At 37.3% G+C, this 15,440-nt stretch overlaps 1 protein-coding gene across 1 annotated transcript in view; it reads right to left on the minus strand.

Moving 5' to 3' along the window:
• Nucleotides 1-15,440, minus strand: part of LOC134538770 (uncharacterized) — a 301,464-nt gene that overhangs the window by 140,524 nt on the left and 145,500 nt on the right. The gene's annotated exons all lie outside the window — the stretch shown is intronic.

Consider the following 15,440-nt stretch of genomic DNA (forward strand, 5'->3'; position numbering starts at 1 on the left):
GCATGAATTGAGAGCAAGAAATTGTGAGGTATTGAATCAACCGTTTCTAAATAAAAAAAAATATATTCACTGAAAAACGTAGGTTTCCAAGATTTTGAATTAAAAAACAGAGTTCATTAATTTATTAATGATATCTTTAAAATGAAGAGTTATAATAGAAATACTACATACAAATGTTTAATTTAAAACTGTATACCATACGATTACTAGTTCATTCTTCGTGCCAGGGCTGAAATATAAATAAAACATTTAATTTTATAACAAAAACAATGAAATAAAGACGTATAAAAGTGTGCAAGCATTATATTAACAATTAACGAATAGTTATATTATAAATTGTACTAAGTTATGTACAAAACAGTGAATTATAAAGGTTAAATATTTCAGGAAGCCAAGCCCGTTAAAGTGATTTACTGTCTGAAAACAGTGGAATGGCGAGCACATTCCCAGTATTTCAAATTCAGAGCAGAAGATTGCGTCTTAAATCTTCTCAAATGTAGCAGAATAAGTGAGCAAACCGAAACAAAAGACCGCAGCTCAAACTTCAGAAAGAACTAGTTGATAAAGAAAAGCATAAATGCATTGCTAGCACGACAGTTTCAATTCACCATCATTGAGTTTTTGTTTCAAATATAAATATAAACATCAGGTTTTACAAAACATTTTTTTTACTGGCCAAAAAATGGTATTAAGAAGAGAAAGAAACCGGAAAAAAAGATGCCAATTATGAATTACAAGTTTTTTTTTAATTTTTCAAGCAATAATAGTGGTTTATATTTTATTATTAAAAAATTTACGGACTTCTTAAAGTTAATTACGATTAAATGTAACAAATTATTGCAGTTCAGAATTAAAGATAAGCATAATTACATATAAAATAGTTAATATTAACAATAGTTGCTCTTTAATAACACAAAAAGTGTATGATTATAATAAAAGTAGGTTCACGATGAAGTATTTTCGTTTCTACGGGATTCCCACATTTCTTCTACTAATTTCCTTGAGTTTTCACTGTTCCTACATAACTTTTTTTTTCCTGTCTCAGCGGATATATCTAGCAAGATAACCGATATAAGAACCGATACAATAACCGACATATTTCAATAAGCATGCAGAATTTACTATAAAATGTTATTCTGCAAACATAAAGTTAGCACTCGTTACTATTTCCATGAACACTATACGTAACCAACACAGCCAGCCTTAATATTCATATTTTTTTTCTAAACACTGTTATAATTTCCATGAACACTTTACCTAACCAATATATCCAGCCATTTATATATATCGATTAAACATTGAAACGACAAATTGTCTGTGATCAAGCTAAATTATATTTATATCTGATTGTAGGAACTTAAAATAAATACAGTTGTTTGTACGTTAGTAAATAATCACATACGGCTTATTGCGGCACATCAATTTATGTTTAAAGGATCTACCAGGTTTATGACAATAAGACTCGGTCTCAAACGTCATGTTGATTTTTTTTTTTAATTTTCTTGTCGTTACTATTATTTAAGGGCTAAAACTGAAATTTCCACGCCAAACCGCCCTTGAAACAGTTTTTTTTTCCCCTCTCTCACAAACAGCGACGTAACAAAGCAAATTTCCACCCGGGGCAAGAACTCATTTTGGTGACCCTTTATTTTTAAACCAACCAAACTAAAACCTTTACCGACAACACCTCATATCGCCACCACACGTCATTTCCACGAATACAAATATTTTTGGTTCATCCTAGATGGTAAATATATAGATTTATTTGCAGTCATCTTATTTTTAATACATTGCAAGTTAGATACACGCATAATTTGTTTTTGTTTTTGACGTGACAACGTCTAATAAATCGATGAACGCCGGCTGCACACACGAAAAAGTGTCCCGTTACGCTGTGTCCCGTTACGTTCATTGTACGCTTGCGCCGCATCTCTCTCTCTTCCACTCGATTGGAACAACCATCGATTTGACTTATTCGAGGCACATTAAACTTGAAACACTCCCATTCGTTTCCTACTTTTCCTATCATCGTCATATCCTTAACAGAATAACACAGATTGGAAGAAGTTAAATAGCAAACATGTATAAAAGTTATATTTAAAATAATCTCTTCGTTAAAGTAATAAACATATGTGTATTAATGAGTGCAAATAAAAGTAAATTTATCAATTAAATTGTAGATTTCATTTCACTCCTTTGTATCCATACAAAATAGTGATAATTCAATTAAAAAGGTTCAATTTTATTCATAAAAGTATGCAATCATTTCTTCAATGTTTTGTTATGACGTTGCCACGTTAAACTATCGTCCGTAAACCAACTTTACAGACAACCATTTTTTTTTTTTTTTAATTTTTGAAGATATACATGAACGTATTATCTTTCAATACAAATAATTTAGTTCATCTACCGCCCCCCCCCCCCCCTACACAATCATATTTTTGTGTTCTACGACTACGACACAGTAAAAATAGTATATACAGTATAAAAAGTATATATAGCAAATACACTATATAGTAAAAATTACTCTGCCTTCCCAAAGCGGTGCCAGGGACAAAAGCCCCGTCTGCCCCCTTCAGTAACGGCCCTGCTAACAAAAATCTTCAACATAAAGCCTTTACGTTTAATACAATGGGTGTAAATATATATATATATATATATATATATATAGTGACCTAACAACAAAGGCAAAGAATATACCGTGTTAAAATTTCAGTTCTAGCTCTTAAAACGAAAGTAACGGAGAGGAAATGAAAAAATTAAACATTGGCGCGTGATACCGAATATCAAGATACTACAAAGTATGAAAAAAAAAATAATACGATACTGTTTTGTAACTAACACATTGTCGAATCCCCCGCGTTTTCTGTGTTTTTAAGAACGTATTTTCAATTCCCAGAGTTTTTTCTATCTGTTTGCGGGAACCCTGTCCCTGCATTCACCTATTTTTTTTTATTTTGATGTGACAACGTCTAATAAATCGATGAACGCCGGCTGCACGCACGGAAAAGTGTCCCGTTACGCACATTGTTCCGTTACGCTGTGTCCCGTTACGCTCATTGTACGCTCATTGTATCTCTCTTCCACTCGACTGTTTATAAAGTGAAGTGAAAAGTTAATGTGGTTTTCATTGCTTATTACAACAATTCCGCCAATAAAGGTTAATTATTCTTGCATTTTAAAAATCTAATTACTAGTATAATTTCAAGTTTTTATTCTTATATTATTAAAATAAAAATGATTCAATTTTATTCATAAAAGTATGCAATCATTTCATCAATGTTTGGTTATGACGTCACGTTAAACTATCGTCCGTAAACCGACTTTACAGACAACAAAATTTTTTTTAATGTAATTTGAAAGCTTTTTGGGTTTTTGCAAGAAAAAACACACCCTGGATCTTTATAAATGTCGTATAGTTTCGTGGAGTCCTCGCAGGGGTTAAGTCGGAAGCGACGCTGCCTCGACGAGTCGTGCGGACAGCTCCGCTGGTGCCGCATGCGAGGATCGATACCAGAGCCAGGATACGTGCAGTGACGCAGGAGCTACCCTCCACCCCTCCACCCCCCCCCCCCTCGCCGGCAATCAACCCCCTTCCCGCGCCCACCCATGACGTGGCGCTAGAATTACCTCTCTTCCGGCTGAGCGCGCGCCGACATTGCAGCAAGCCTTCCAGCTCAGACAGGCCGGCTGGCAGCCTGGCGGGAAACGACAAAATGGGGGACGCACCACAACGCCGAATGCCAAATTGACTACAACGCCGACAGCTAGAAAACTGCTGTGTACCACAACGCCGAAATACATTAACGCCGAAAAACGTCATTGAAGGACTGCCACAAAGGTTAGGTTAGGTAAGGTTAGCACACAAATTCATTCAGTTGTTTTTTATTTTGCTACTGTGCCCCCCCCCCCCTCCCCGCAGCAACATTTTTCGGCGTTACTGTATTTCGGCGTTGTGGTACACAGCAGTTTTCTAGCTGCCGGCGTTGCGGTCAATTTGGCATTCGGCGTTATGGTATTCGGCGTTATTGTACGTTCGGCGTTGTGGTATTTCGGCGTTGTGGTGACGACCCGACAAAATGTCGCCCCCGAAACAACCAGCGCCACCCAAACTAAAGCGGACAGCAATGTCCAAGTTCCCGCCCTTTCCTCAGTAGTTCATTTTCCACTCTGCCCAATTCTTCTTCCGGAACCATCCTTCTGTTTCCTGTAACCAACCTGCTTGTCAAGAATGCGTGAAATTGTGCATCCCGCATATATGTGCCCAGGGATTTCCTTGTGTCTATTTCAGATTTTACATGGGTCCAACTTACCTAGTTTTTAGTCTAGAATAGTCAGTGAGGGGAGTTAGTCATGGCGCCAATTGCTGCCGTGTCTGGCCAATCCCCTCCTAGCACATGATGCATGCTACACCTCCTGCATGGCTTAAACCCTGCATGATTAGAGCGTATAGGCTTCGGCCTGAGCTAACCCGGACCTATCCCAAACACACTTAGTTTTTAGTTAGGTTAGGAAAAAAATCCAGGTTAGCCGGGCCTGAGCTCCTATTGGCCATACACGCGCCGTGTTTCTATCTGGTAGGTTTCCGTGCAGACGCGATGCGTCACCTTTGTGTATTATTTTTATTACAACAACTTTAATTTTTTACACCCTTTAAACAAACACAATTTTTTTACACAGAAGTTAGTTCAAGTGTAAGTGCTACTAGTCTACGTCTACGTGCGGAATTTTTACTCTAAAAACAATTCCATGAAATAACAACATGATAAGATGTACAATTTTAAATTATGATTAACGGAAAAAAATAAAAAGCAAAAATTACTATAGTAAAGACATCCCTACTTCAGAATCAAAGAAATCTCATCATCAAATACGGCATACAGTTACAAACAATTTTTTTTTTCAAAGCAAACATTCTAAAAATTTCTGTGACCTACATGACGAGTAGGAAAATTATTTGATAAATAAATTTACTGATGTTTATTACTATAAATACTAGTTATTTTAGCTTTAATGTACATTCTTTTAACATCAATTACTCCTACAAGATTAAAAATTTCCTTGGATTGGTGTGTGATTTCTTTTTTTTATAGAAATTTCATGAAAATTATGCTTTTGTAGTGTAATGCGTGGTTTATTAGACATGTTTGCCCATGTCCATGCCAAGATATACAAAATATGCAAAACAGACTGATTGGCACACAGATAGTTTATTACTTACGGTATTTTGGTTCATTAGTGAATTTCGTTTTACTTTTTTTCAGTTTCTTTCATTTCATTTGTTTAGTTTTTTTTTCTATGTGTCATATCTAATGCAGAAAATAACATAGTCATTTTTACTTAATTTGTCAAAAACAATTACTTAGCAATTCGGATTTTGTTGTTTGTGTTGTGATAGGTTTGTGTTTGTTAGATAATTTTGACTTACTTTTCTTTTGTTCTTCTTTCAGTTTACCAATTTTAAAACATTGCGGGAAAACGAAAATCCTTTTTGTCACAAAATTAAAAAAAAACCAAGAGCAATGAAGATAGCCAGAAGTCAAGAGACTTCTCTTCAAGCGGAGCTGAGCAGGATCGAGCACGCTAAGCGCTAAGAGGTCTTATAGCAGCCGAAAGGCCGGTGCAGGCGGATCTTCGACGCCAACAACACGCTCATAATATGGCGTCCCAGAGGGCTGCTGAGATGCCGGAACTATCACAGACGCAACGCGAGAAACAAGTTTAGCGGCACTTAGTTCATTATATTCGTGAAATTTAAGATCATGTTTGCAGGGTTGACCAGCCATCTTTGCAGAAAATGTAACAGACTACAGATTTTATTTATATTTGTAGAAATAAAATGACCATCTAATATAGCTTGTAATTTCATTTAGTTGTTTCAAATACTTACAGCATTCATAAGAAAATAATATTGCGGTATAATCAGCATAAGAATCAATCTGGCCCCTTTGATCAATGTTACACACATCACTTATTACATAAATAATATTGGCCCAAGAATGCTGCCCTGAGGAACTTATGTATTTATGTACATACAGTTTCCTATTATACTATTTAAATTTACTATCTGAGAGCTATGAGATTTAAGGGGCCCACCTAGTCAGGGGTGTATTAGTGTCGGTGAGGTGGGATGATAAGTGCGAAGCTCGCTTGTGCTTCTAGCGCGGTATCGCCTCTAAGCGCAAGGCTCTGAACAGGCGCGTAGTCTTCTTCGTGCATTGGGCAATTAAGAAATTTGAGCGATAGCAATTACATTTTATGGCAGAGAAATTAAGATAAAATTGTAATGCAAGTTCGTTGAGTGCTTTCAAGAATCTGTAGTGAGTGTTTCATGCCTAAATTTACTCTGGAAGCACGTATTTTTTTTTTGTTATTTTAACTCTTTTAAATATACAGTGTAAAAACGAAATGCGGAAACAAAGCTTACCATCCGCTCTCAGTAGGTCTTAAATGCTTTCGTGGTTTTATCTGCAGCTCTGCACACCCATATGTACCCAGGGAGGCGGCAGTGGTTTCAAATGACGTGTCATTAAAATAAACTGTGTTTTATGTAGCAACTTAACATCTTTAGTCTTTATTTAGCGTTTCTTTGTATAGTCGGGCAAAAGCCCCCTTTTCTCCATCCATCAGGCAACAGAAACCGATTGTCCTCTAAGAAGGATATTTCGACGACGCACGCAGAGAAACAAACCGAAACAGTAATCAATATCGGAAATGGCGCACCTTCAGACAGCCACAAACAAGCGTAAATCTAACAGCGACGGAAAATTTACAGGGAAAGTACGCAACGACGCCAAACTGTTACGTTACACGAACAGTTACAGTTACGTGAACGCAAGGTCGTCGTGAGGATTTGCCTTGAGCCATTGGCTAAAATTGCATGCACAGTTAAAAATATTTACCGAAACGTACAGTAAATTTACGGTTGGGAAAGAAAAGGACCTGTTCTCCGTATTTATCGTAGCTTCGGGAGACAAGGACACGCACTGTTTAAGCTGGTCGAGACATTCTTCACCCCCGCAAACCCTATCAATGGCAGCTGATATATCGTGGGTGTTATTGGAACAATGTGGCTGAGTCCAGTTGACGAAACCTGGTGTTTTGCAATACCGAGACGAAGAGAACCATAAATGTGCACAGAAGCATGAAAAGCGAATCATATTTCTTATGCATATTTCGAACTTACATTTTCTTTTATTATCTTTGAAAGATTTGTGCAATGGGAGTGCATGACTTGATGTAAGCTTTTGGACATACGCCATTGCTAAGCAAGTACAGTGTTGTCAGAACAATACTAGGACCTGATTATGTTTTACAAACGTTTTTTCAATAACACCTCGATATTCAACACAACTGCACCTTATGTCTGGAAACATAAAATCGCAGAGCTGCCAACCTCAAATCACACCCATCAGTAATGGCAATTAGATATATGAAAAAAGTACGCGTAAATCATGCACGATAAATTTTTCATTGGGCATTATAACTTATAGGCTTGCCATACGTCCCGGTTTGACCGGGACAGTCCCGGTTTGAAGCTGTTGTCCCGGTGTCCAGGCCGGTTTTGTCCGTGTCCCGGTCAGCGGTAAGTAACAACGAAAAAATTGTATTAAAAAAATGGAAACAGGTTGAACAGAACTACCAGCCAATATACGCAGCTCTTTAATCACTTCTCTGTTCAAGGGGCCAACTTTCCAAATCTTGGCAGGGTTTTAGAATATATGTTTTGTTTGCCAGGTACATCGGCAATTATTGTAGAAAGAAAAATTTTCATTAGTGAACAACGCTTTGGGGAGACAGGGATTTTTTTTTCGACACGCAAAGTAAATTTGCATCCCTATTGCTCAGACTTTTATGAACTATTTAGAAGTAAAAAGTAAATGTTAAAAGAATTACTTTCAAGTCTGTCTGAACTGTTTGGAATGGGGAAATAACTTTTTTGTTTTGTTTTATTAACATATGAATACTAATTTAATGTAAATAATTTTAATGTAAAACATAATACAAAAAAGTTGTCCGAAAAATGTGTTTATCTTTATGGGAATTTCAAGGTTTAATTTTTAACATAATTTTTCCCAGGGGCTGTCCCAAACCCCCCCCCCCCCGGGTCAATCCGCTGTCCCGGTTTGGCTCAGAGAAGTTATGGCAAGCCTAATTATAACACACCCACAAGATAAAACAGGGACAATAATATGCAAAAGAAAAAGAAAAATATGAATACAATGCAAATTAATGAATAAAAAAAATCTATTTGAACAATACAATCATCTGAATATGTAAGAAATATTAATAATTTTACTGGATATTTTTAATCTTCAATTCAAAGTATTCAAAGTTAAACTTTAAAACAACTGTATTTTTATTTGCTTCTTTTATCCTGGTTGGATAAGAAATGTCATGTAAACAAACAACAAGACAAACACAAGGACTTGTAAACAATAACTGCGTTCGTTACTTTCGTTTCTTCAGATGTAGAGAAAAAACGAAGATATAGATTTACTGCTCGTCACGGCTTTAAAATGTTCTGCATGTTTCTTTGATTCAATATGCCGTTTACAGTCATCCCTTCCACCATGTGCAATCGAAAAGTCACACGTGCATACATTACAAAACCGTGGCGTTCCAAACATTTGAAAACGACAAGCATGGCCATTCTTTTGAATATTTAAGTCGAAAGTTCTGAAGACTTGCGTGTTTTTTTTTTTTCCCAGATACACATTATTCTGTCACACGCTTCATTTCTACAACCGGCACTGAAGAACACAACACTATCGAAAAACATAAAAAAATTTCACGTCTGTAGACACGACAAAAACCGGACAAAAACACTATGATGAAAAAAATGGCTTTCAAGAAATAAAATAACACAACACAGGTTAGCCAAAGTACCGTACAAAAATTATCGTGATGTAAGTAGCCTTCAAACGATAAGTCCGAGAATATGTACTAGCTGTATCGTACAACGGACGTAATACCATCCCATTATTATTTAAAAACACGAGAATTAATTTACTTATTTCGACAGTACATCGTACATGCGCACACTTACTAGTTCCATTATTTGAGCAACCAAGCGATGTATTGAAACTGCGTTCACGAAACACGCACAGCAGAAACGGAATTTTCTCCGTTACCATGCAACACAAAGCCTCGTTTCCGTAATAAACCAGCGATGTTCCGTAATTCCGTAATTCGGGGTTAAAATCCGTAATAATTACGGAAAATCCGTAATGGTTGGCAGCTCTGAAATCGTAACGTAAACCACCTGTAAAAAAACACTTCGAACATTTTGTTAAGATTTCTTAACATGCAATGGAACATGCAATAAAACAATTATATGTGAAATTTACACTACCATGTGGTATAGCTCCTACATTTGTTTGTGTAGAAGTGAAATGCATCGGAAATGTACAATAACTGAAATTATCATGAACATGTTTGGCTATATAACAATTTTGTTACGTGATATAGCGAGTGGAAGAAGCCTTGACATTCAATACTTCACTGCAAAATTATGCTCGCCGCCTAGGATCCCATGATAAACGCGTTACCGACGCAAAGACTTCAAGCCAGTTCGACGCCCGGCGCGTACAGGTGAAGAGACGTGCTGTGACGTGTGTGTCACGTCACATTTGGTGGCGTTTGTTTTTGTGTACTGGCGGGGTGTTATTTACCGTTAGCCGTGTGGCGGCGCAAGCCGTAACCTCAGATTTGGTGTTTTGGCCGGTGTGGATCTAGGAGCGCGGGCACGTTTCAGATTGCCAGGATCTAGAGCCACTCGTGTACTTGTGAGGCTCGGATCGGCAATTTTCGGTACGCTGTATGCGTTTGTCATTTGACTGGCGGCGGAGTGAGTGGTCAGTGCAACCACTCACCACCAGGGGCGCTTGCGTCCCTGGTCACTAAATCCAGTACTGGAAAATTAGTAAAGCGGACCACGAGTCCAAGTGCCCAACCCCCGCATGGTAGACTCTTTTCTACTCTGTCCAACACTTCATCCAGACCATCCTCTATCTCCTGTAAATTCCTACACGTAATGCATGCCAATTTGCATCCCGCATGAATGTGCCTATGCAGGTTTTACCTGGGCCCAACCTATCTCTAGTTATAGTCTAGATTTAAGAGTGAGGGGAGTTAGTCATGGCGCCAATCGCTGCCATGGCTGGCCAATCCCCTCCTAGCACATGATGCATGCGACCCTCTCCCTGCATGGCTAATCCCAGCATGACTAGGCATATAGGCTTCGGCCTGAGACGCACCTAGGTCCCTCCCTAACCCGGACCCCTCCAAAATACACTTAGTTTTAGTTAGGTTAGGAAAAAAAAAATTGTCATTTGTTTTCCTTTTGGTGGGTTGAGGTTGGTACCTGTGGGGCGCTGGGTTGTTGACGAGTTTTCTCTGGGGAGTGTCTGTCTGCTACGAGCCATGGCCTGAGTGGGTTACATTTTTCCTGCCGATGGAGTGGCTGCGTAATAAAATCCATGGCTGTAACTTTGTGTGGAAGTTTGGTAAACCTTGGTGGAATATAAGAACTTAAGTTACGGGAGGTTTTGCTCCGTCGGTTACACAAATGTTCGAGTGCAGCATTGTTCTACGCAGTTAATTACCAATGAGGAGAAAAATTTTATTTGTAATAAATTGAGAATTTTAAATTTTTGTCGAGTGAGCCTAGTCACTAATGTCGTGGATGTCAAATGGTGCCGTGCGTGCTGCTGATCCTCCTTCAGCCCGGTTAAGGCTTGTCTACGAGGAAGTGTAAATGCTTGGTTTTGAGGCCTCTTTATTTGATATATCCGGAAGCAGATGGCATCAGACAAACTGTAAGTGTTGAAATTTAGTTTTCGTCAAGATTACGTCAGACGGACCTTCTGTGGACCTTCGCTGGGTAGACCTTGTGGGCTATGCTACGCCGGTATTTTCACCTTCGAGATAACGTTTGGATATAACTGTAGTATTTTTGAAGGAAGTTTTTTTTTGTTTTGGATTACACAGCAGCAAGTAACTACGTCGTCAAGTCTGGAAATGAGTCGTTACCTATTTGGGAGGGAAATTGTTAATATTTTGTACCCTTCATGCAAGTCATGCACTGGGTATTTTTCTAATGAGATTTTATTGTAATTTTTTTTTGCAATTTTTTGTAACGTTATAAATTTTTATGTAGCTATGTTTATCATGTCAATTTAGAAAAATGTCTAGTCAGGTGCTCGATAGGGTATATTGTGAGGCAGAAAATTGGCTGTGAACTATTATAATAATTTATTGTAAATATATATTATCTTTACTGCCTGATGATCATGAACTTTCGAATTGGACTGGAAGAGTTTGAGGCAACAAGTAATTAATTTGCCAAAAACATTTAATTAGTAGATTAACTGAACCGAGCACCTAATTTATTGTTTGAAAGGTGGTAAATATTTTATATTTATATATATATATATTAAGTGCAGTTTTAAGTGATATTGTCATTCAAGTTTTTCTTGTATTTTGTATTTATTGTGGTGGTTCTGATGTTAACCAAGTCGGTAAGGGAACATCATCTAATTCATGTGCGACACCCGTGGTGCACCGGGGTGGTATAGGTATACCTGTTATTTTATTGCGTTATGTACTTCTAGTCAAGAGGGGCGAAGCCTGCTATACCCTGTTGTTAATTGTTTAATTTAAATATACATATATGTTGTTTGGCATGTTCTACTTATATTTATTCTATGTTCATATAAAGAACCAAAGAATACATAACTAACTCACTATTTCGCTGTCAATTCTTTGTATCCTGCCTTCTGCAAGTTTTTGGTCAAAGGGGGGTACAGTGCAAAGCAGGCATCAATGTCGCCCTTAAAGCGTGTTAACACTCGGCTGTCCACATAAATTTGTAATAACAATTCCCTGGCTTTTCCCTGACTCACCCAGACCCAAATTTCTCAATTTTTTCCCAGCAAATTTATTTTAATAACTAACTTATTTTGCAAATTTATGAAAGAAAAAAATTAAGCTAGCACCATATTCACAGCTATTTCTCTTTCCCCTGTCTTAAATTCTTGAAAATTCGAAAAGAACCATGCATAACGCAAGTTTATAGTGTGCATGACTATGCTATAAAAGACCACCAGAAAGAGAGAAAAAATGCTTTAAGGGTGCCTCCCATTTCAGGTCAAGATTTTATATTTACAGTAATTACAGAAAACTTAAAGACTTTTTCAAATGTTTAACTTTCACGAAATGAAAAATATTTACAGCACGTACTTTTTGCATAATTAGTTGCCAAAGTTACATTTTTAACGTTTTTGGTTTGTACAAATAAAGAGAATTTAATTTAATGAAGAACTGAAACTTTTTAGGTTCAACTGCAATGCCACTGGTTACTACAAGAAATGATTTTAATTTATTTAAGAAAATATTAATTAATTTTACCTGGCATTTTCAAAATTCTCAAATTTGTTACGATTTTGACAGCCAAGAAACATGAAATGAGTTTTTGTGATAGAAATGGAAAGCATATCATGAAGTAGCCAGGGGCATTGAAGTTAAAGCTAAAAAAGTTTCAGTTCCGCAATAAAATAAATTCTCCTTATTTGTACAAACCAAAAACGTTTAAAATGTAACTTTGGCAACTAATTATGCAAAAAGAATGCGCTGTATATGTTTTTCATTTCGTGAAAGTTAAAACAATTGAAAAAGTCTAAAAGTTGATGAGTGATTAATATAAATATAAAAACATGACCTGAAATGGGAGGTACCGCCTGATTGTAGATTGGAGCATTTTACTAGCCAATATTATTGACAATGGGGGAATTTACTTGACTTTTTCCAGGATTTCAAGTGAATTCACTGGCATATCCCTGACTCTCCAGGATGTGGACACACAACAACAACAGTGTTCGACAACGCGACACATCCTACCGCTCATTATCCCTAATGGGTCTCCACGGGGAGATCGATCACACGACAAGCGTGATGCAGGAAAGACGCTGTTCCGAGGAAGCACTCCTAATATTGCCACAGCTGTACTTCACTTTCCCCGAATCACACCAACCAGCTCTGGTAGATTCTTCGTTACAAAAAAAAAAGACACGTGTACTGTATGTACGCGCGTTATACTCCTTAGTTATAATCAATCACTAGGGACCGGAAAAATTCGCGGGTTCAATGACCTGTAGGATGAACTCCATAGTTCTACCTTTGAATATATATACTGTATAGAAGTCGCGAGTGGATAGGATTTACTCTACGTTTTTCAGTAGCGTATGATGAGCAGCTTGGGAACTTCACCGCTGCAGTGCGCTGCCGTAACGCCCTGTATCGTCTTAGTTGTTATTTACACGTTAGAGCGCAGCACTGTCGCCCGCTGTCATTCCCCCGCAGCCCCCAATCCAACATTCACTGCAGCTCAAGGTCGTTCAACGGGAGCGGGAAGGGGTGTTTGAAGAGTTCGACACTTGTCCGCTAGGGACCACCACAAGTCGATGCTCTAGAGATGGTGGCGATTGCGGCGGTGAATTAACCAACTACCTCAAAACCGTATCAGAAATTTTAACCTGGGCTGGCGACTTCTATACAGTATATATATTCAAAGGTTCTACGTACACTCGGTCAAATGTCACCCACTCATTGGCTGCTGACTTGTGAGACGTCCCAGCGTAGCAGCCTGTGATTCAATACAGCTTTGGTTGGGTGTTTCTCATTGGCCCAGAGTCATCCAAGTGAGTTGTGAGCCAATAGCAGAGGCAGCACTGAGGTATAACTATTTGTATTTTAGCCTATCGCGAAATGAATTCCGGTCTCTATCAATCACGAACCACAGGTAGCACGATAAGTGTGAACTTCGAACTGAAACCGTTAGTTTGACCATTAGAAATAACGTAGAGTTCGTTAAATTAAGGAGAACGAATAAAGTGGTTAAGTATCATTAAGGGCATGTATGTTCCAACACAATTTAAAAGGACTTTCAGCAAAACGACTGTCGGTCTACTGCCTGTCGGGTCAAACGATGTTCGGTCTACTGCATGTCGGTTAGATCACTCTAGAAAAAAAACCAATGTCGTCTACTGCCTGTCGGTCAGAAGATTTTTGTTCTTTCTACTTGTTGTGCCACCCAATGACGCTCGATAGCATATCAAAAAGAAAACACTAGCCTGTAACGGGGGAAAAAAAAACAACATCTGGTACGATTCGCACAAAAGAGAATTCCGCACAGTTTAAGTTTGGATCATAATGACGTAGTCGGCCTTCATTCCCTCGTTCCTGAAGAAGTTGAAGCCAAGGAAACAGGTATTTTTAACGGCATTTACGACTGTTGCTCAAACCACAAGATTATGCCAAGGATGGCGAAACCTCTCGGAATATTCCATAAGTTATAAACCACACTTGAAAAAAATTTAACTGTAGTCAGTTGGCATTATAAAAGTTTAGGTTAACTTTTCAGTTCTGAAGTTAAGTTAAATATGTTTGCACACTTAAATATGCTCAGTAGCCTACCAGCCTAAAAATATATATTTATCTTTATTCAGCATTTATCATGAGCAAGCAATGGCCGATCAACTCTTAATGGCGCGGCAATATGGAACGAAATAACTATGGCTTAACGCTTCGTAAATATCGAGGTCATAACATTTTTTATTGGTGATGGGTAGACACCTGTAAAATTCGCGGATTCACTTCGCGATAAGATAGAGTCCAAATACTTTTGACATTATTTTGCTTCAGTGGTTGGGCCACAGTTTATCTGAAGGAATCTGGGCCAATGAAAAATCTTTAACAGAAGAATTAGCGAATAACGATCATTCCAGTCAATAGGTGTTACGAGTCGGTAACCAATCAGCAGATGTAATTTGCACGAGTGCATAGAGGATCATGGAGTCTATCCTTTAGGGATTTGAAATCGCGAATTTTACAGGTCTATAGTGATGGGTTAAGGGGAAAGTACCAATCGAAAATATTTTTCCATAATTTAGTATTTTAACTCATTATTTTATGTATATTCATAATATCATAAAATAATATATAAATTCATAATATAATAATATAGTGTTTTATAAAGTTAAATTAATATTTAATATAAATTAAATTAAAAGGTTGTTAGAAAATGAAAGGCCAATAATTATATCAACACTAGCATGAACTAAGAGAATATAATTGTCTTGTATACATTAATTGTTTTTTTTTTTAATTTTTATATGTATAACTTATTTTTCAACGCCATTTACAAATCAATAAAAATGCAAATTTCCCATAATCATGAAAAACTCAGGTTTGTAGAATTGTGGGGAAAGCCCAATTCTTTATTGATTTATTAATGACATACACCAACGATTAATTTAAAAATGGACACAGCACGATTACATGTTCTTAGTTATTTTAGGGTTGACATAAAAATCGTCCTTAAAGTTTTCAAACACCAATAAATAAATACTCACCAAATTTATAAAACGTTTTATTAACAA

The sequence above is a fragment of the Bacillus rossius genome, chromosome 14 (genome assembly GCF_032445375.1).
Source record: "Bacillus rossius redtenbacheri isolate Brsri chromosome 14, Brsri_v3, whole genome shotgun sequence".
Classification (NCBI taxonomy): domain Eukaryota; kingdom Metazoa; phylum Arthropoda; class Insecta; order Phasmatodea; family Bacillidae; genus Bacillus; species Bacillus rossius.